The sequence below is a fragment of the Cnephaeus nilssonii genome (genome assembly GCF_951640355.1).
Source record: "Cnephaeus nilssonii genome assembly, chromosome: 20".
Classification (NCBI taxonomy): domain Eukaryota; kingdom Metazoa; phylum Chordata; class Mammalia; order Chiroptera; family Vespertilionidae; genus Cnephaeus; species Cnephaeus nilssonii.
In genome coordinates this window covers 16,276,497-16,300,406 of record NC_137091.1, presented here as the reverse complement: position 1 = coordinate 16,300,406, position 23,910 = coordinate 16,276,497, and the positions used below count along the sequence as shown (strand labels likewise).

Sequence of the window (23,910 nt, the reverse complement as noted above, 5' to 3'; positions counted from 1 at the left end):
AAACTTTGTAGCCTTAAGCGGGTGAGCCCGGCCAGGGTGTGCAGAAAGCTTTGCTTCCCCTGTTGCCGCCGGCAACCCTGGCCTGCTCTCTCAAGCTCCATTCTGCCGCCATTTGTTTGAATTTGTTTACCTTCTACAATTGAAACTTTGTAGCTTGAGTGGAGGCTTAGGCCTGCAATGGCTAGGGAAAGCTTGGCTTCCTCTGTTACCTGGGAAACCTTGCTCACTGTGGCTGTATAGCCATCTTGGATTGGGGTTAATTTTCATACTCGCCCTGATTGGCTGGCGGGCGTGGCTTATGTAGCGGAGTGATGGTTAATTTGCATATTACCATTTTATTAGAGAGGATATGTCAATACAACTCCTGATTCCACCCCTTCCCGAAACAAAGCACACAATATAAAACATAATCTTTTTAAAGGGAAAGATTGAAATGTTATCTTGGCCATGTCATTTTTGCTTTCTTCTTCAGTCCCTGAAAACTTGTGTGCAATCAAATCTCCAAAGCATAGCCAAAATGTACTCTACTAGGGTAAAAGAATGTAAGTCCCTATCTTTAAAATATTGGAACTAAAGGTGAAGAAAGATTTTTGGTAGGAATATGCAAACTGATGCCCCTTAGAAATGATGTGGTACATCAAGGAAAAAATATCCAATAGGGAATTTACTAACCTAACATGTTGGGAAGACCATAAAACTTCAGGTACTGATGTTGGCAAATGTGGTAGATGGGGCTATTGTTGAAAACTTTTCACCCCTTCCATGATTCTATGTAGGGAATGGACTTCTCTGCCCCTTAATTTTGAGCTGTTATTTGACATTTTTGGATGATATGAGACAGGCTGCAGGCACTTTTGAAATCTACTCTGAGAAGCTTAGCTGCTGTTCTGAAGGAGGAAAATAGACACATGAGAAAAACTGGATCCAACATGTAGCCTGAAGCCAAGCCCAGACAAGTCCAGACCAGGCCAACTGAATCCCAACCAGTGTGAAGTCATATGAGCAAAAATAAGTAATTGTTGTCTTAAGGTAATAATTTTGGAGTGGTGTGTTAAGCCGCATTGTGGCATTTTTTGATTGATGCAGAATTGTGAGAAAAGTTGAGGACTTAAAACTGTTAAAATAATTCAACTTACTGAACGAGCGAGCATATGACATTACAAGCTGATAATTAATGATTAAATAGGGAAAATTTTCTTCATTTGAAATATTTATTTTGATATAACTCCTCTCTCTAATAATATTTTAATTCACTCCCTTATGCACTTAGTTATTCATTTATTCAAAAATATATATTGAGTGATATAGCCATTTATGTGTCAAGGTTATGGCAGAAAAAATATATATATACTAGATTCCCAGTGGGGTCCCTCGGCCTTGCCTATGGGATCGGGCTGAAACCAGCTCTCTGACATCCCTGGAGGGGTCCTGGATTGCAAGAAGGTGCAGGCCAGACCAAGGGACCCTGCTGGTGCACGATTGGGGCTGGGGAGGGAGACGGGAGGTTGGCCAGCCGGAGAGGGGTGTGGGAGGGCTCCAGAGTGTTTCTGGCCCATCTCACTCAGTCTCTATCAGCAGGACCCCAGCAGCAAGCTAACCTACTGGTCAGAGCGTCTTCCCCCTGGTGGTCAGTGCACATCATAGCAAGAGGTTGAGCATCCTTAGCATATCATTAGCATATTATGCTTTGATTGGTTGAATTGACAACCAGACACTTAGCATATTAGGCTTTTATTATATAGGGTATGTCAGCCTTGGTATCCAGACTTTCTAATGCACTTTTCTGCAAACTCTTCCAAGATGTACTACTATGCCCTCAGCTGTCTACTATACTTGAGACATATATTTCAAAATGTCCCCAGAATCTCTTGGATGTCCCAAAGGTATCTTGAATTCAGCATATCCAAATATTAGTTTATTAACTCTCTCGCCTTTTAACCAAGAATCTACTCCTCTTCATGTCTTTTCCACATGTAAATCTGCCATCAGTTCACTCAAACCAGGAAATCTGGAATGTTAATTTCTTCCTTCTTATCCTATTCCCAATCAACCTTCTCCCACCATCAAGTGTATCTTGTAAATGTCCCTTTGGTCAATTCTCTCCTATCAAATGTTGCACTACTCCCAAGAAAAGTCTCTATTCCATGAGAACAGGCTTTATGTGTGTGTGAGAAATAAATGATGAAAAATATGTAAGGAGTTATACAGTTTCTAATACAAGTATATCATTAGTTTTTTCTCTGCTAGGTAATTCATAGTTACTGCTGAACACTAGCAGAAATGCCATTGTTATGTTGAGAATGAGTATAACAAGGTCTAGGGGATGGTAAGTTGACAGGCCTAAGGAAATATAGAAATATTTCTCCTAGCAGTTTATCCTATGAGCCTAAAAGGGGGGGGGGGGGCGTCGAAGGGAGACTTAAATAGATTACTTGCACATAGAACCAGTTTTCATTTCAAAACTTTAATGCATAATTCAGAAATTAGAGCATTACATTTATTTCTTTAGAATTCCTACCAAATATTTTACAAAGAATCTTCTGACAGAGTAGTTTATTTAGAGAAGGAAACACTAGACCTTCAGAACCTCAATTTGCCTTTATTAAAATAAATGAACTTTGGCTTTGTTTGTGCTTAATCTTGGCTGGAAATTTACATTACCCAATCAGGAGTTAATAAGCCCCACAGGGGAAATCAAGTGTCACATAAAAATTCCACAGGAAATCCACCAATAAATCAGTGCAGGCAAGGCTGAATATATGGAGATTGCTAGGCCTTCTAAAGTCTATTAAAAACCTTTCAATCCTATTTTAGACGAAACATAAAGGAGGGTTGGGAACGCTGTCATTCCTGAGAGGCCCTTCAATAACTACAGACTAATATTTAATCATCAAAAATGTCTATATATCCAAAATTAAGTCATTTAGGCTTGGTATATATAACACATTAATTTTATATAAACTCATATTCTGACATAAAGTAGTTTACATAAGAGGGAAATAAAATCTTCTGGAGCTGAGCACAGAACATTGCTCCTCTATCCATCCTTTATCAAAAGAGGGTTGTGATGATGGTTTACTATAACATTTGGGAAGCAATTCTTGATGGCATCTTTCCCACCCCTGTGCCATAATACCTGTGAAGACACTAAAGGGGTGAGAAATCCCATCTCTGAAAATTAGACATGACTGTCAATTTTACTGCCACGATTTCAGAGGAATTTCTATGCACCCCAAGTCTGAAGGCAAGAGATGGAAAAGCACTAGACTTAGAATAAAAAGGTTATAAGTAGGATGGTCCCTAATTGTTTCTGCCATTTTTTGGTCCTTATTTCACAAGTTCATATTGTGTAATATGCTGAATATTGAATAAGCTGTTACCCACCCCTAACATTGAATGCCAACTTGTCATCATTTGATTATGTGCCTGAAAGTCGGGGGGAGGGCGGGGGGAGGGGGAAGGGGAGTGGGTCTCCCAAATGCTGCTACTTTTAATACCCCTCCTCCATAGAAATTTTCCTTTTTAAGGAAAGTGTGAAACTTCAAGAAAACTATTGGGCAGGAAGTAAACTAAAATGATGGACAATTGCAATTCTGAAGGTAGAAAAAAGTCATAAGTAAAAGTGGTGTCATGGTCTTGGTGATAAAGAACTCTTGCAATGGCTCATCCAGCTATAAATTTCCATCCTGTCCAACCATACACAGCATCAGAGGACCAGGAGCTGGAGAGAGTAAACAGGCATTTCTTGTACAGCAAAGTTGAACCCTGCAACAGGGAGAGTCCCATCGACTTTGAAAGGGAGGTTGACCAGCACTGAAATGAACTGTGAGGCCAAAATAAATCCATGTGCTCTGTTTATTGTCAAGTACCCAAAACAAAGGGAAAACAAACAAACAAAAAGCACTCTGGGCCATCTGTCTCTACTGGTACGTGATGAAAACAGACCTCGGGCTCTCTGAGCAGCACCATGGCAGGCAGCAAGAACAGTTCCTTAGGAAAGGCAGCAGCAAGGGAGCTGAGAAGTGGTTGATCCATTTCCTAAGGAAGATTGCTGTGATGTGGAAGCCCCAGCTTTGTTCAATGTAAGAAATACTGGAAAAACACTAGTTATGAGAACCCAAGGAACCGAGCTTACCTCTGATGGTATCAAGAGTTGTGTTTTTGAAGTGAGCTTAGCTGAGCTACAGAATGATGAAGTTGCACTTAGAAAATTCAAGAAAATCGCTGAAGATGTTCAGGGCAAAAACTGCCGGATTAATTTCCATGGCATGGAGCTTACCTGTGACAAAATGTGCAAAAAATGGCAGACCATAGTCAAAAAATGGCAGACCATGATTGAAGGTCATGTTGATGTCCAGACTATGGATGTTTATTTGCTTCATCTATTCTGTGTTGGCTTTACTAAAAAATAATTTTTAAAAAATGCAGCAATCAGATTCAGAAGACCTCTCGTGCTCAGCATCAACAGGTTCATCAAATCTGGAAGAAGATGATGAAAATCATGACCTGAGAGTTGCAGACAAATGACCTGAAAGAAGCGGTCAGTACATTGATTCCAGACAGCATTGGAAAAGACATAGAAAGGGCTTGCCAACATATTTATCTGCTCCATGATGTCTTGTTAGAAAAGTCAAAACGCTGAAGAAGCCCAAATTTGAACTGGGGAAACTCATGGAGCTCCATGGTGAAGGTTGAAGTTCTGGGGATGAGGCAGGTGCTAAAATTGAATGCACTGATGGATATGAACCCCCCTGTCCTAGAATCTGTTTAAAATTCAGACATTTAATGGTACAGATAAAAATATTATTTGTTATTTATAAAAAGAGAATAGAATATTATCCTAAAGAGCCAATGAGAGGATGAACAGACCTTCCCTTCATAAAATATCTGACTGAAGCAAATATTATGCATATTACAGTGAGACCAGCAATGGACAGGAATAGACTTTGCCTCACTCATGTGGTTTTAAAATACCATACTTTTTATCCCCTAGGGTCTAGGCCATTTTTACAAATGACATAGAGCATATTAAATTATTCTATGATTTGTGGCAAGGAATGAAAAATTAGGTTATCTGTATTCTCCACATTAAAATCTCTGTCCTGAGAATTAGAAGGTTGGCACAAAAGAGACCTCTTTTCCCCTCCTAAAATTCTGAGAATTAGAAGGTTGGCACAAAAGAGACCTCTTTTCCCCTCCTAAAATTCTCAAGTTACTTCACAGTGATGTGATTCCCATGTTTCCAGTTTCTTCCCATTGGAAATGATACTTTAATTTTATTTTCAAAGTTCTCAAATTGGAAACCAAGGTACAAAAGCTTGACTTAGTAAGTCCCCCATTTCAGGCTGGTCCATTAACTTCTCTCAGTCTCCATTTCCACCCCTTTAGAAGGAAGTGATGGGACTTAAATCCATGCTTTTCTACTATAGTCTGTGGAGTTGAGGAGCTCTATGGTTGGATTTAGGAGAGAGGTAATTGGATAGGTCTCCAATCCCTGGGATGGTTTCAACCAGGGCAGTTTAGCATCACACACTGCTCTTCTGCATGAGAATACATCATGTTTCAGTTTTCCACAGAAATAGAAACAATAGGAGATTGATTAAGCAGATCTATTATAAGCAACTGGATCACATAATTATAGAGCCTGAGAAGTCCTGCTGTCTGCTGTCTACAGATGAGACCCAGGAGCCAGTAGTGTAATTCAGTGCAAGTCTGGGAGCCTGAGAGCCAGGAACAGTAGGGGCAAGAAAGAGGTGATGGATGCTGCAACTCAGGCAAAGGGGAATTCATTCTGCCTCCCAACTTTTTCTTCTACTCAGGCCTTCAAAGGATTGGATGATGGTGAGCTCCCAGGATGCAGAGGGAAGATTGCTTCACTAAGTCCGCCGAGTCAAATGGAAGTTTTATCCAGGACAAAATGGCCATGCCATTGAATAACTTTTTTTTAATTGTAAAATGGATTTATTCTAAGTCAACTCTTAGAGTGTTTTTTGCTATCCGTGAATTTTCCGTATTCACAATGAAAAGTGGGAATAGTTTTCTCTAACATATCTAACCTGTCTTTGTCAGAGATGTAATCTAGACCAAATTTATAACATTAGAGCATTGGTGATGATAAAATAAATTATTGTTCATTTTTTCTAATATCAAATATACTACAATGAGTGTGCTGGAAAAGGAGGGTACGGATAAAGAAATGTTTAAAAATGTGTTTCTGATGCTAGGTATGCAGGAAACTTTCCTTGCCTTAGACTTGACAGAATAACATGTGGAAAATCCACTTTTATTTTTCCAACTTACAAAAATATATAGAAATAACACGATTAATGGGGAAAAGCTACTGTTGCACAATTTTGTCATCAAGTGTTTTATTCAAAACAATGAAAATCAAGGATTTTGGCTTTTCTGTTTTTATCATAAATTTTACCTTTATGTCTGGATAGAGCTGATTAGGAAATGTAAAGTGTAATTCAAAAGAAATACAGCCACAGCAAGGGTCTATAGAAAGATCTCCTTGAGAGATGTAGTACCTAAGCTCTATCTAGACCACTCATAAATTTTGGGAGGGAAATTGATTTTGTTTTCTCTTCACAGCAGCAGTAAATAATTTCATAGCTTAGAAACAATTCCTATGTAAACTTTTCAGTGTATACTTAAAGAGAATAGAATTTATCTCTTGCAGAGATATCACTCACACAACTGTAACTCTATGCCTTAATTAAAAGTAAAAAAAAAAACACATTTTAAACCATTTTGGATGATATATGCATTATAATGAATTTTATTCTGAAAGGTGTAATATAACTGAAATAGAAAGCAAAATAATAGCAGACAACAACTGTGTGATCAAATTGCATCCATCCATCCATCCATCCATCCATCCATCCATCCATCCATCCATTTATCCAATATATATTGTTACCACATCTAGTCTGTATCCAGCCCCATGCTGATGGCTGAACACACCTTTTATGAAGAAGCTCATAAAATCCTAAGTGAGTGGGTATCAACACCCATAGTATAGTACATGCTATATAAGTGATGCCTAGTAATATGTGTATGTTGGAGTGTGGATGACTAGAGAAGTCTGAGCTGGCAAGCAGACTGTGTGAAGTTGCTAAAATGAGAAGCAAAATAATATTGACTATAAGGAAGTGGGCTTTGGCTTAAGACAAGTTACAGTATAAAAAAAAAAATCCCCTTTGACGCCTGGCCAGTTGCATGACTTGGCCAAATTCTCAACATCTAGAAAATTTAGAATGTCTGGTATGAAAATAGGAAGAGAATTCCACTCAAAAAATGTTGTGAGAATAAAATGATACAGAAATAATTATGAATATTGTCAGGCATGTAGAAAATGTCTGACAGACAGTATTTGTCCTCCCTTCCTCTTTTTTATAAATTTACCAGGTGAAGAGGAGGCATCAGTGGGTATAAGAGTGTCAGGTCCTAAAAGAAGGGACATAGCAGAATCGGGGATCAGGTGGATGTTCCCTGTACTGGCGTATGCTTTCTATGAACCAATAGCTAATGTAGGGTGGTGGGCTGCATGTCAGAGAAGGGAGTTATGTCTGAACTTTTAGGAACCTTGTGTGCCATGCTGACTTTATATATTATCTCCATAAACCTACTTTATTTTTTTAAAAAATCTTTATTGTTGAAAGTATTACATATGTCCCTCTTTTCCCCCCATCAACATCTTCTAGCCTGCCCTGTCCCCCTACCCCAGGCTTTTACCACCCTATTGTCTGTGTCCATGGGTTATGCATATATGCATACAAGTTCCTTGATTGGTCTCTTCCCACCCACCCACCTTCCCCTGCCTTCCCTCTGAGGTTCGATAATCTGTTCCATGCTTCTGTGTCTCTGGATCTATTTTTCTTCATCAGTTTACTTTGTTCATTAGATTCCACATGAGTGAGGTCATGGGATACTTATCTTTCTCTGACTGGCTTAATAAAATGGCATAAATATCATGAAAAGAATTCAAAATTACTTGTATATGGCAAATAGTTTCTAACCACTGGTATTAAAAATCAAATTGGTTCCTTGTATCAGAACATATGTTAAAATTAATTCCAAATAGATTAAATTATAATGTAAAATTCAGAAAGATATATTTTAAATAAGAAGCACATACTAATAAATCATGGAGAGGCAGGACTTTTCTACTTACTAAGCAATAAAATGACAGCAGAAAGGATTAAGAGATTTGTCTTCAGAAAATTGAAAATTTCTCAAATACTGGAAAAATAAAAATTAAAAAACAAACTGAATTAAAAAATTATAGATCTACATGTATTAACATATGACTAAGGAATTGTTTTGTTTAACCTTCTTAGACTGTGCATATATTTAGTTAATATCGTGTCCTTCTTCAAATTTGTATTAAATGTAAAAAGGAAGATCATTAATGTCACTCCTACTAATCCCAGATCATGAGGAGCCATAAGAACAAAGTTTAGTTTCTCAGACTGAACCATGCAAATGTTTCTATCAAAAAAATAACAACCACATTAATAAATAATCATTAATTTACCTGGTAATATTTGGTCAGGTAGAGTGAAATGTTGCTTATTTATCAAAATACATTGATACAATTTCAGCATTCTAATTAAAATAAAGTTTTCTACTCTGTGTCTTCCCTGCTTAATTGTGAAGCATAGCATTGGCACTTATCCTAAAAATAAGAAGAGCTATATTGAAATTAATAATCTAGAATCAACTACCACTTATTGAGTATTGACTATGTACCTGAAACTGTCCTGGCTGCTTTGGCTGTATTTTATTGTTTATTCCTTCACAGAAGCCTGTGACACAGGTATTTTGATTGGGATAAAAATGTTGAAACTAAATGTGAGAGAGATGAAGTTAAATAAGTTGCCCTAAGTAATTAGTGTAGCTAAGAAGAGTTAGTTTCTGGATTCTTATCCAAATTCTAAATTCTAACATCCACTTACATCCCATGATTGCTCTGGGAAGGTTTAATTTACAATAAAGATTATAAAACAACACAAGAGAGGAGATGAAACCAAAAAACTCTTTTTTTTTTTAAGAGAACAGTGACCCTGAATGAGCTGACCCATTACTGGTCAGTGCGTTTAACTGTCTTTGTCAAAGCAGGTAACTCCATCTTTATGAAAACGTGTCTCATCTGTGTGATTTAAATAATTTGTATTAGCAGGGGTTGAGAGTCTTAATCTCTGTTGCAACTGAGAATAATCTGGAGGCCCTTAAAAAAATACTATCTCAGAGATTCAGAACGAAATGCTTTGGGATGAGGCTTAGGCACCGACCCTTCTTCTCCAAGGCTCTCTGGAAGATTCCAAGTGCAAAGCTGAGAACCACTGCTCCAGATGCCTGGTGATTTCCACAGCCTGAATTTGGGTTTCTAAGCTGCATTTCATGTTTAAAAAAAATTACTTCTAACTAGATTGTACAGTTTAACTAATAAAACAATCACACACGTTTTATTTTATTTTAATTTTGGGTTGAAATTATATGCAGTCTCTGTCATTAGTTAGTTCTTGCTGGTAAGGCTCTGAGTGAAACGCCTAACAATCTAAGGAAGCCAATGAGCTATTAATAAATGCAGTTTATTTGGTAAGTAAACTCAGGTCATGAGATTAATAGAATAAAGACAGTAATTTGATAATGAAAAATTTGGAAACCACCCCACACACAATTATAAATTATATCTTAATTGCTAGATCCAAGCAGGCCAAGAATTTTTTTTTTTGGGGGGGGGGGCAATAAGGGGTTATAGAATTTGCAGAAAGTATTAAACAAAAATAAGACAAATTCGGGAAAAGACTGAATTTCTAATAATTGAATTAATAAGCTGCAGAATTCTGGGAAATTTTAGAGCAGGTTTTCCAGTCCCCTCTACATTTCTCCAACTCCTGGGTATTGGGAGGCAGCCATGTAACAATTCTGAGTTACAATAAGAGAAATGTTTCTTGGCTTTAGGGCATGTCAGAGACTTTAAGACAGTAATGCACATTTTTCAGTCTCTAAAAAAAAAAAATACACCGTGGAATTTGTTTTCCTACCATATTATAGGACAAATAACTGTAAGTCCCACATTCTCCTGTAAGCAGCAGCACAATCAACACATCCCACAAAAAGTACCAAGCTCCTATTGTATGCTAAGGCTGGGTTTGAAATACCTCAGGACCTGATTTCAGCTTTCATGTGACTTTCGCTTCGAGATTTCACAAGGCAAAGGACTGTTCAATAATGGCAAATGTCAGATTCTCTTATGGCAGATGATGCTAACAAAACTATTCAAAGTCTTGACGCAGCTCACTTCAGGACATGAAGGAAACCGGTCTTACGGAGTGGAATGAATATACCCTTGAAGATTGACAGAGGTGTGCTAGAGAGGAAGGGAGGGAGGGAGAGAAGGAAGGAAAGAAAATACTCAGGTTTCCTGGTAGCAATGTGGAAGGTAAAATCACTGGCATGGGTACAAGTGCCAATAATTAACATGTTTTGGGGTGTGTTTTTTTTCTTTTTAAAACATATTTTTGTTGATTTTTAGAGAAGGGGGAGGGAGAGGGAGAGAGAAAGAAATATCAATAATAAGAAAGAATCATTGATCCCCTGCCTCCTGCACGCCCCACACTGAGGATCGAGCCCATAACCTAGGCACATGCCCTGATGGGGAATTGAACTAGGCTTAGAGGGCATGTCACGAGTCGCAACTATCTCCTAGTTCATGGGTTGATGCTCAGCCACTGAGCCACCCAGGCTGGGCCAGTAATTTACAGTTTTTAAAAGTTTTCTTTACACCACTTTTAAAGCGTGCCTCCAGACCATTGTGGTTTGAGATGACTGCTATCTTCTCCCCTCCTTGCCATGCTCTTTTGTAGAAAGCAGTGCCAGGAATAAAGATGAAGAGAATAGCAGATTTCAAAACAAAGAGTTAAAAGAAATGGCCAGCAGGAGATCTAATTACCCTCTTCTAAATTGACACTATAAAGTCTTGTGATAATGCTGCCACCAGAGAGACCAAAGATGGAATTTGCCTTAAAAGTTGTTAATTAAAAAATTAAACTGCCCTGGCAGGGTGGCTCTGTTGGTTGGAGTGTCATCCAAAAGATAGTAGGATGGATTCCCAGTCAGGGCACAAGCCTAGGTTGTGGGTTCAATCCCATTTCAGGAGTGTGAGGAAGGCAACCAGTTGATGTTTCCCTTTCACATCTATGTCCCTCTCTCTCTCTCTCTCTCTCTCTCTCTCTCTCTCTCTCTCTCTCTCTCCTCCTTCCTCTCTCTAAAATCAATTTTTAAAATTAAACTAAGATGTGCATAAATACTTACAGTGGACCAGGTTTACCCTTATATCTTTACTTGACCATTGTTTGGTAAGCAAACTTAGATCATAGGGTTAATAGAAAAATAATAGAAACAGTACTCTCATAATGAAAAACTTAGAAACTATACCTCACACAAAACCACATTTCCTATCTCAGTTGGACTCTTGACCCATCTGTGTGAAATGTATCACTATTATTTCTGTTCCCTAAGCCTGAGGATAGGAAAGATGAAGTCACTGGCTCAGTGACACTCAGCAGGGCTAGAAATGAAAGGCAGGTGTTCTGACTCCAAATTCAGGGCATTTTCCTCCATGTTCCATTATGCTCACTGAGCTTTCCCTTTCCTTACTTCTCTAAGGCCTCAGAGAGCAGGTGCTGGGTAACATTTATCTGGCCCTCTCTCATGTTGCTTCAGCACTTCCCAGAACGCTTTTCATAGAACACTTCATAATTTGGGCATCCCTTAAAGTGCTCTATGAAAAAAGAGATCTATGATCAAATGCATTTAGGAATGCTTTATCATACATTAATTATTTTTAAGAGAATAATGAATATTATAGCATACTAGAGGCCCAGTGCTTGAATTTGTGCACCTTGAAAGGGACTGTGGGCCGCAAGGCTGAAATAGGCACAGGGGTGGGTCTCAACCCATCCTCTGCACTGCTGCCCGGCCCCTCCCGCCACAGCCTCCAGTTCCCTGTCTGCTGGCAGCCCCGCTCCCACTGTCGCTCCCACACATTGATGGTGCTGGCCCCACTCACACCCTCTGAAGGTGCAGAGTAATTGGGGCCGGTGCCGGCAGTGGGTGTGAATGGCTGCTGCTGCCCTGATTGCCCCTCAGGAGCAGGGGGAGGTGGAGAAGCCCTCATCAGTGATCAGGGCCAGTAGCACTGCTCGCACCAGTGATTCGGACCGGTGCCAGGCACTGGCAGCAGATGCTAGCAGCGGCTCTGGCACCAGCTGTGGGTGCGAGTGGGGCTGGCACTGGCAGTGGGTGCGAGCAGTAGCTCCAGCACCAGCAGCAGGTGTGAGCGGGGCTGTCGCCGGCAGCGAGTGCAAGAGGTGCAAGAGGCGGCTGCTAGCCCCAATCTTGCCTCAGGAGCCAGGGGAGGTGGAGAAGCCCTGAGGGGAAATCGAGGCCAGCAGCTGCTGCTTGCACCCACTGATGGTGCTGAGCAATGGCAGTGGGTGTGAGCAGTGGCTCCAGCACCAGCAGTGGGTGCGAGCGGGGCTGGTGCTGGCAGCAGGTGTGAGCGCTGGGCAGGACCACGGCATTCGCTGGAGCAAAGAATTTTCAGTACCCACCAGAAGCTTGCCCCAATGACAGCAACTGGCACCCCACCTTGGTCTGGTGCCCCCACTCACCTGCTCCACCATTCCGCCATGGCTGACGCCCGCCATGTTCCACGCACAATCCCTGGTGGTCAGCGCACGTCATAGCAACCAGTTGTTCAGTTGTTACTGTTGTTCTGCTGTTTGGTCTATTTACATATTAGCCTTTTATTATATAGGATTATAAGCTCTGAGAAGTCCTGCAGAAATTCTGCAGGTCTCAGAAGTAAGGAGTTTTTGTTTGACTTAAGTCCACTCGAGCATTTTCCAAACTTCTGTGACTGCAGGGAGTGTCTCTAATTTCCCCATTTTCATTCTTCAAACTCCACAGAACCAAGTCTCTATTTGGTCTTCTTCCTATACATTGAAACATCTTTTACCCACTCCTTAAATAAAACATACACATGGAAAATAGTTTTATATAATTGCAATTTGGTATTTTCTGAATTCTTCCATTAACCAGAGTATAGTAGATTATCTCCAAGGAAAGCTCAAATAATACAGAAAATTGTATCAAGTGACTGAGTGTGTTTACACTGGCATTATATAAACTAATAGATGTGGCAGAAATAGCCCTGTTCCAGATCGAAGACTAGCCCTTTAAGAGGTATGTTCAGTGTCAACTTTTGCTTTCATTTAAAACAGTGTGGATCTGAGCTACTGAATAAGAACAGACCAGGAAGACCACAAGAGGCCACATGTAGAATAGACAACAGCCAGAACTAAGATCCCAGACCTTGGAGGAACATCTAGAACAGTGATGGGCAACCTTTTGAGCTTGGTGTGTCAAACTTCGCCAAAAAACTGAGCATAACTCGGGTAGTGTTTCACTTTGAGGAAAAAACATTATTTCGCAAATGTTTCATCCTCAGGAGCAGCAAATGTTTCATCCTCAGGAGCAGCAAATGTTTCATCCTCGGTGTGCGGCCGCCTCAGCAGCCGCGTGTCATCAGAAATGGCTACGCGTGTCATCAGAAATGGCTACGCGTGTCAGTGCTGACACTTGTGTCATAGGTTCGCCATCACTGATCTAGAATGTTCCAGGTCTATAAGCTCCCAGCAGAATAAACCATATGGTGTTCTTCTTCAGTCAACACCACATGGAGAAGAACCAATCAGCCAAGCTCAGCATCATAAGAATGAGTAGATTGTTATTGCTTTAAGCCACTCCATTTGGGGGTTGTCTTTTATGTCAGAATTGATAAACAAAGCACACAGTATCTTACACAACAGGGCAGAATGTGGGGCAGGCCCTGCGTTTGTAACTTTCCATTGCTTTTTAGTATAGACTGCACAAGGACATTGAAAAACTAGATGGCCTCAGGGTTAAAAATTGCAGTCAGGAGAGGAAATTCCTCTTTCTCAAGCTGACACTTGGTATATGCTTACTTCTCTGCCACCATTAAACAACTTCTGTCTTAACCATAATTCCTGCTAAATGCACATCACCAGCATGGATAAATGGATAGATAACTCCAGTTTCTGCAGGCCCTGTCCTTGTCCACTTCTTCACTTGTCTCTCCCCAGTCAGTCCCCCATCCTTCCTATCAGATGTTTCTGTTCCTCTTCTGTGAGATATTTGTCAATGAAGACCCCAGAGTGAGAACTATTCAGTCCATTGTAGACTTAGACTTATAAATGCAATTTTTGTTGTTATTCTTTATTTGGCTGTTAAGTTGGAATTGCCAAACTATTTCAGGCAAGATAGATATCCAGACTGACAGTGGTGTTTGCAAAGGAATTTGATTTAGTAGCTGACTTGGAGGAGGAATGCCCAAATTATGAATGTGTAGTAATAGTTTCCAGACAAAATCTCTGTATGAACTATTTTTTTTAAATCTTTATTTTATGAAGGTCCCCACAGGAATGGGCACAGTCAGTATTAGAAAAACTCATGCACTGTTGGTGGGAATGAAGACTGGTACAGCCACTATGGAAAACAGTATGGAGTTTTCTCAAAAAATTAAAAATGGGATTGCCTTTTGACCCAGCTGTCCCACTTCTTGAATACAGACAATCCTTAGGTTATGTTGGATTCCACATACGTCGTTTCGTGGTTACATCACCATCTCCCATTTATTTATAAAAAAAAAAGTTGCGTCATTTCGACATATATACATATGTGCTTTATGTTTTTTATTATTTATTTACCACAAGTAAAAGTCAGGAATTATTATCTTTGTTTTAATTTTTTTTTTTTTTTTACTGTTTTACTTCGTTACTGCTGTGCATGTGCTCCATGCGAGTGACGTAGGTGCTTATGTAGGTGAGTTCCGACTTAAGGCGAAAATCGTGTTATGTCGCGCCTTAGGTACGGATCTCCTACGTAATCCGAGGGCATACTGTATATCCTAAGAATCTCAAAACACCAATCAGAAAGAATATATGCATCCCTATGTTCATTTCAGTGTTATGTACAATAGCCAAAATTTGGAAATAGCCCAACTGTCCATCAGTAGATGATTGGATTAAATAGCTATGGTGCATTTACACAATGAAATACTAGTTGGCCATGAAAAAGAAGAAAATGTTACCCTTTGTGACAGCATGGATGGACCTGGAGAACAGTATGCTAAGTGAAATTAGCCAGTCAGAGAAAAATAAGTACCATGTGATTTCACTCACATGTGGAATCTAATGAACAAAGTAAACTGACCAACAAAATATAAACAGAGGCATGGATACATGGAACAGACTGACAAGAATCCGAGCAGAGGGGAGTAGGGGAAACTGGAGGAAAGAAGGTGAAGGGATTACCCAAAGAACATACAAACATTACCCATGGACACAAACAACAGTGTAATGATGGCTGGTGGGGAGGGTGGCAGATACTGGGTAGAAGTGGGTGAAGGGAGGATAAATGGGGACATCTATAACGGTGTCAACAATAAATGTAAAATATAAATAAAAACAATAAATTCCATTTATTTAGATTTGTTCTTTCCTTCACATTCTAACCCAACTGACAAAATCAACAAATATTCCATCTAAACTAGTGGTTTGTAGACTCTTTATATTCTCCTCCTTTTTCCTTTAACATATACCCAGGGGTTTGTAAAGATAAATTTTGTTGTGCTATGGAATTATAGACACTAAGAGCCAGAAGGAACCATTAAAGCTGCCTATGTCACACCAAAACAGTGTCAGAAATGACATAATGTGAACTGGGCTCTACTGCAGAAAATGTTAACTCCAATGGGAAGTCAGCTAAACCTGAGTCTCCCTGTCCCTCTCTTCCACCCCTAACTGGGCCCAGATGCCTATGTAAATAATCCCAATTAGAAATGCATTCACGACATAAAAACTCAACAAACGAATGCCTACAGGAAATAACACTGCAATAAATCTTGCAAAATGTCTGCTACTCACCATCTTGGAAGTTATGAGCATATGGAAATGAACATAATGTTTGCAATTAAAGGGCTTACTTGACTTCAGGTACAGTAAAAACATGCCTGAACCTTTCAAACGTATTCCGGGACTATGAATAAGGTTCTATAAAAATTGGAGTACACTTTATTATACAGAGATCTATCATTTATTTCTTAAAAATTGCATCTTCCTCTGACTTGCTTCCCTCCATCAATGTGCTTTGTATGCATACATTACAGAGATGAGATCTGAAATTCTTCCATGTATTGCAGAAAGAACAAGGTAATAATATTTTGTTGATGATCATGAAAATGACTTTGCAGTAGCTATTATGAACAGTTAAACTTGGAATATTAATGCCTCCCACTCATGATTATTTTAATGAGGTAATCCATAAATTCTCCATCAAGCTATAATTCCCTTTATAGTACTTATTCATAAGGGTGTGTTTCTGCAAAATATTTTTAGAAATTAAATCATTTTCTTCTCCATTGCTTCCAAATAGAGATTACTCTCTTTTAAAAAAAAAATCAGCAAGCCAAAGTCAGAAAATTTAACCTCTCAGGGTCTTTCTTAGTGTGCACACTTGAGTTTCTTCTACAGTGGAGATTAGCAAACTTTTTTATTTAAAGAGTCAGATAGTAAGTAGTGTAGAGTGTTGGAGCCATATAGTCTCAATTGCAAATGCTCAGATCTTTATAGAATTAAGGCAGGTATAGACTATGTAAATGAAAGGCTGAGGTAAGTCCCAATAACACCAGCAGCAAGCAGGCTGAACTTGGCCAGGGCCCTCCTTTACTGGTTCCTCCTCCACAACATCCTATTGGGATGCTTTTGCAAGATCTCAGTAACCATCTAGTGACTGGGATTTTACTATATCCTATAAAGAATGTGTTTCCATTTATTTGAGGATGAATCTGGTCTTTACAAAGTAATCTTAATTTATTGAGATATATATTCAAACTTTGAAAATTACTGGGGGGAAAAAGGTCTTACCTTCATTGGATACGTCTTCAAATATACCCATTTTACCTTCATATCCTCTCGTTCATTTTCTTCTCTGGGCTCCAGTTCCTTAATTTTTCCTAAAAGTATATTTGTTTTCCTCCATTCTTGCCATTTGAACACAATTTGCTTGTCAAAGTGTATTTAGTGTGGTACCCAGAATGAAAACTAACACTCCAGGTGTGAGACAGCCACGGTCACAGAGTAGAAAGTTCATGTTCCTCACTTTGGACATTATTTTTCCCTCAGCAACATTCACAAAGCTATTGTTTGACCCACCATGAGCTAGCCACCAATTACACTTAGCAGGGAATTTTTAAAAAGGAGGTATTTGGCAGGTAAAAAGATAAATGCCATGTAGAATGAGTAGAATAACAGAAAGAAATGTGAATTTCATTGTGCAGTCTTGGGAAGGAAGATTAAATTAAACCCTGGTGCACTGAGGCCAAAGGAGTGGTCCCTGAAGTTTCAAGGGGGGTGCTGAGACTCATATGGGCTGGTGTACCCTCATCTGTACACCAGTGTGATGCTTTCCTAGGCCATCTAAAGCCCACTCCTGTGCATTACCTTTTGAGATGCCCATGAAAAGGATGGAGAAATGGCTGGGATATACACAAGATTTCTCCCCCAGCTACACCTGGCTGAGGAGATGAAAACAAGATCACTTACTATTTTAGGTAGCTCTAGCACTGGGCTTATATTCATTCATTTCTAGGGCTAAGACCAATCCATGAGGTTGAAGTTAACAAATCCCTAGAATCATTTTGTTTTTCTCCCTACAAGCGCATGCCTCCACCATCCTGACACTGGGCTCTCCAGCTCACTTAAGCACTCACACCCCAATGCAGAGGCCCAGCCCATGGCAGCTGCCTGGCTTCCCTGTGGAGGTGGAACCCTATGACTTCCTCAGTGGAATCCTGAGAATGAGAGTCCAGGGTTAACTGAGGTCTTGGCACAGCAAGAAGCAGAGGGCAAGGGACAGAGCAGAAGCTAAGTGTAGTCTCCCAACTCCTTCAGATTGGCTCTGCAAGGTCAGAGGTTGTCCGAAAGGATTGCATGGCAACCTGCAAGGGATCCGCCTCTACTTTCTGACAGCTTCTGCGAATTTTAGACCTCGGTGCTCACTTGTTTCACATCTGTGGTGCCCAACCTTACTGCAGCCTTCCCCAAAGCCCCACTTTTGGTTCTCAAAGGATGTCCTAATAACTCTTCCTAAAAATGCTTGAGGAATTAGTTAATTATAGCTTTTAGATATATGACATGAGTAAGCAATGAAAGGTTTATCTTTATATTTTTCTTTCATTTTCAAGAGAATTCTAATAATGCATAAAACATTGTCAAACTTGCTATTTCTTGTCTATTCTTAATTTTATTTTTTGCTAGGCCAATCCCTCTTCTGTTAGAACTTTTGTCTATGACTACTTTGGGGAAAATGAGGAACCTTGTTGAAGTAGACAGGTGCACATCATTGCTCACATTTAAGTGGTTCCAGGTCTTTGCTTAGATGTGCAAAGTGATGATAATGCTTTCTGGTACCCAGGTTTGCAGCATTATATTTGCAAAGATGATATTTCTGCAATATTAGACATTCTCAAATTTCAATATCATTCTCTTCTAGTGCAACAATGGACTCTTCCCTCATCCTTTCTTTCACAAAATATTCTTGAGCTCCTATGTGCCAGGCTCAGTTCTAGATGCTAATACTTGGGACACAACAGTGTAAAAGCTCACACTTCATGTGCTGCATCTCTCCCATCAATATTGGCAAAGGGTTCAGCACATATCCCCCTGCCTCTTCACTCCCCCCGCCGTCCCCCCCTCCACCCGCCATACACACACACTGATGTGAAACATCCATGGAAAGAGACGTCAAATGTTTCATATGCAGTCACTTCACATGCAGAGGGCATTTCTTCTTTTTTCATGACTACCCTTTCCTTTGAAAAAATGGCAGTGAAATAATCACATTTTCCAAGTCCTTAGAGCCACATCGAGTTTCCTAATGATGGAGCTTCCCTCTAGCCATCGTCTTAATCTCAGTTTTGACTAATGTGTACTTAGTCATTTTAAGTATTTGAGTTTATCTGCTATACACTTACTTCTAGGTCAACTAATCTATTGTCTCACTGACAAGGAAACAGATTTTCATTTTGCACATTTGGAAAAAAAAATGCAAGTAATTATCTTTAAGGAAGTCAGCTCACTTCTTCAGGGAGAAGAAAAGCCACGCTCTCTATCAATTTCTTAAGGAAAGAAACAGATGGAATCAATGATAACCGAGAGCACACCCTTCCTTGATGTTGACTATGTTCACGGCTGTAAGCAAAGTGTGCTTTGATTATGATGAATGGGTGTTGCAGTCTTTTCATGAGTGTGCAACATACAATCTGTGATGAAGCTGTGAGGTTCTCCTTTCTCAAGGAACAAATCTGGAATTTACCCAAGCTTAGCGGGGGCATGCTCGGTGCAGATCAATCCGCGCACGCTGTGTTTTGATGCTTCTAGCAGAAGTCTCTGATAAGCTTGAACACGTTGTCTTTTCTGTCTCAGTGCAGTGGTTCATTACACTGGTTTTTGTCTGGGATCACTTTCTCTTTTATAACCGACACAATCACTGACAGCTGAAGGCAGTTATCAGCTGTTCTTGACTCATCAAGTTAAATGCCCACCCACTTCCAAGGGCCTGAAACTTGGTATCTTCTATAATTTGTTACAAGAGATCCTGGCTCCTTTTATGAATTCCAAAGCAAAAGGTTCTACTTGACAACAAAACACTATGAATACATTTTGTTTATTTTTGGTGCACAAGTTACAACACTATTTTGCCGTTTACCAGTCTAATTTTTTAAATATTTTAAAACTCTCTTTCATACCAGCCCACATCTAATATGATATAATATAATAGGATATATTATAATATATATGATATAATATATTATTATATGTTTTTATTTTCTTTCCAAATTACAGTCTACATTAGAAACCATTCTGCATTAGTTTCAGATGTATAGCACAGTATCTAGAAAAGCATGTATTTTACAGATGGCCCCTCCCCTCCCCAGTGCTTGAAGCACGCACCTGACCCATGCATAATTATTATGATATTATTGACTATATTCCTTATTCTGTAACCTACATCTCTGTGAGTATTCTGTAACTATCAATTTGTACTTCTTAATCCTTTAACTTTTTCACCCAGCCTCCCATCCGCCCGTCCCCCTGATACTGTCAGTTTGTTCTCTGTATCTATGAGTCTGTATCTATTTTGTTTGTTTCTTTGCTTTGCTCTTTAGATATAAGTGAACTCATATGGTATTTGTTTGGAGCCGCACCACTTCCACGGAAGGTGGGCCCCTCTCCTCTCTGGGCCTGTGCTTGGCCATGGAGGCTGCGAGCCGGCCCCCCTGTCCCTGTCCGTGTCCATTTCAGCTCCAGCGGGCTGGCCCAAGCCAGGCATGACGGCTTGCCTGCGCCCTGTCTCTGTCTCCGTCTCTGCTCAGGGCCTCACCTGCGTGTGCAACCTCCTCCTGTCTGGTCGTGACCCATTACAGAGTCCCACCTAATTTGCATATTTCCTCTTTATATAGATAGATAATATATAAGATATTATATAAAACATAGTTATATATATCTATACTTATAAAAGCCTAAGAGACCGTTCAGCTGGTAACTATGATGCGCACTAACCACCAGGGGGCAGACGCTCAATGCACAGTCATGAAAACATGGAACAGACTGATGAATCTCAGAGGGAATGGGGTGGGGGAAGGGCAGGAAGAGATTAATTAAAGATCTTATATGCATACTAGAGGCCCAATGCATGGATTTGTGCACTGGTGGGGTCCCTTGGCCTGGCCTGCAGGGATTGGGCCAAAACCGGCTCTCCGATATCCCCCAAGGGGTCCCAGATTGCGAGAGGTCACAGGCCAGGCTGAGGGACCCCCCACCAGTGCACGAATCCGTAATATTATATTACACCTTGATACTAATGCAAATTCTTATGTTTTATGTTTGTATGAAAGGAACATAACATAAACTGGAATAAGCAAAATAGTCGCTATTGACTCATGTAATTAAGAAGTCCAGATGTGGTTATGATTTCAGGATGGGCTGGATCCAGGGGCGCACTCCACCTATTTGAAATAAGGCTTTTCTTCATCATTTTACTCTCTGTTAGCTTCTGTGTTGTTTTTGTCCTAAAAGAAGTTATTTTTACATATTGATTACTTCCCTGTCCCATAGCAGCTAGAAATATATATCCTCTAATCTCTAAGTTAAGTAAGAAATTGTGTCTTCCCTTTAAATAAAATTTAAAAAATTCTGTGTGTTTTTTTTATGTGTTTTTTGTTTGTTTGTTTTTTGTAATGTCAACTAGATTGGCCCTGCCTGGGCCCTCTCACTATCTCTGAATCAAGCTTTGAGAAATGTGAGGCTCCAGGAGAGAAAACCTGGTTATATACTCAACTCCTGGCACTAAAATCAGTCAGCTTCAGCATACCCAGAAGACTGAAGGGAATGTCTCCAGAATCTGAGTATCTTTACCAGTAGAAGGAGAGTTCAGTGCAGAGCAGGTAGAAACCATAAATATTCTGTATAATATCAATTGTATGCTTAGCAAGGACTTCCCTAGTGACCAAGTTCTAAATGTCTTCAAAGTTCGGCTGTCATCATATCAGGAACTGGTAGACTTCAGTGTGTCAGTGTCATATCCAACTTCACTTCCAGGTAACATTTCAGTTCAGGCAGCATCTATGGTTTGAGATTGACATTTAGAAATAATGTGTTGCAGAGAATACATTACAGTCCCCGAGTTCTGTCTACTTTATATCACCTAAATATATCTATTATAAACAAACAAGGTCCTTACATTTGTACTTCAACATGACACTGACAAAAATCCACGGATATTAGTAGAAATGGCACAGGGTATTTTTGTGGGAGTCTGCTCTTTCCAACATATATAGTTAAGGCCTAACTGAATTCATAGGAAGACTTTGTACAGCCAGATCATCATATTGGTGCACATAAAAAAACAACACACCCACAGAAATGCAGAAGGTCAGGTTTAACTCTGACTATATAATTTAACTCAGGCATCTTTCCTCTACGTAGCACATTACAGATCCTTCATTGAATCATCAACATACTAAAAATGCCCCAGCACAAATTTATGAGTTCAGTATCTCCTGTTTGGGGTTTCAGCTTAATTTATACTTGTAATGGTTTGACTTTTAAATCACATGTCTTATATTCCAAGAAAAAGTAGCTTGCACCCTTAGTTACCATACATGGTATCATAAGCTGAAATGCAAGTATATTGATGTCCCATGGTTATATGCCTAGGAAGCTATGGACTGAGAAGTTAAGTATACAACAGTCTCTGAAAGAAGTAGCCAATGATTATCGTGGCTATGTTGAATATAATCAGAAAGATGAAAATGCCACTTTCTGATTCTCATGACATTCTTACACTCTCCCCCATTCTATTGCTACAAAAACCAGGAATTCCTTATCTACTTGCACATTCGTTTCTGCTGGACACTCACAAATCCAAACCATGCCTCCCATTTATCTCTTCAATGGAATCAAAAACTCTCTTCATTGAATGGAACCTTTAAAATCACCTGACTCTGTACTTAACTTACCTCTACATATTCCCAATAAGTAATTCATCTTTGAGGCTCTGCTTTATAAAGGGGAGGTATTTGGAATAGTCAAAATCATGGGTGTTGGGGACTAACCACTATGGTTTCCAATCCCAGGTCCCTTAGAAGAGTGGGTAATATTGGTAATTTATCCCCTAAGATCCAATTCCATCATATGGAATTAATGATGGAGATAATTATACTTACTCCCTGAGATTCTGGCATAGAATTTATGAGGCAATGCCTATATAATGAGTTTAACACAAGACCAGGTATGTGTGGTAAGAGCTCAATAAATGGTATCTACATATCTAAATCTATCTATGCATTTATAGTAACTCTATATTCAATATGGTTTTATTTAAATACATAAAATAGGCTCAAAAAAAGAAAGCTTGGGTAATATATCCAATGAGAGCCAAAGTTTCTTAAATTTGGTGCTTTTTCCTTCAAGTTTTTCCCTCTGAATATTTTCCTTTGCATAGTTGAGATCATATTACATATATATATATATATATATATATATATATATATATATATATATTTAAATTACATTTTAAATATTATATTGTAAGTCATTCTCCATGTTATTAAAAATGCTACACCAACATAATTTTTAATGGCTGATTAACTTTCCATCATACAGCCTTACCCCAATTTACCTAACAATGCTTATTTTTGAAAATTGAGGATAAACATCTTTTAAAGCCACATTTGCATAAAAATATGAGAACTATCCATATTGACATAGGGTTTGTTGGAAAGGAAATAGGGTACTACACACCCAACATGAGCATGAGACAAAAGGTAGAGGATAAGATACTGAGAATGGCTGTGCCTCTTCTAATTCTTCATCATACTGATACTAATGCTAATACTATTACCAGTAATAACTCTTATTGAGTGCCTACTATGTGCCAAAATTCTGCATTATTTAATTTAATCATCTCAAAGACTCATGAGTTAGCTTTTAATATCCTGTTTCAAAGAGAGAAAATGAGACAAAAGAGTTGTAAGAATCTTGCAACATTCATGGCACTAGTGGCTGAGTCAAGATTTTAATCTAAATCTTAAATGTGCTAGTTTTTTCACAAGCCCAGGTGGCTAGCCCAATCTTGGTCTACCTGAGATTCTCACCCTGGTGACAGGTCTGATTCCCCTGACAGCAATAGCAGAGCTGATATTCTTCTTTAGATTCCAAGAGAACCCCAGTTCAGATGCTATCAGAATAAGGGATC

The 23,910-nt window shown here is 39.4% G+C and overlaps 1 pseudogene across 1 annotated transcript in view; it reads left to right on the top strand.

Moving 5' to 3' along the window:
• Window positions 1-3,933: 3,933 nt before the first annotated feature.
• The window catches only part of LOC307092475 (small ribosomal subunit protein eS1-like), a 42,570-nt pseudogene continuing 22,593 nt past the window's right edge, over window positions 3,934-23,910 (top strand). The window contains exon 1 of the transcript in view: window positions 3,934-4,696. The product of the transcript in view is annotated as a small ribosomal subunit protein eS1-like (transcript). The remainder of the gene's footprint in view (window positions 4,697-23,910) is intronic.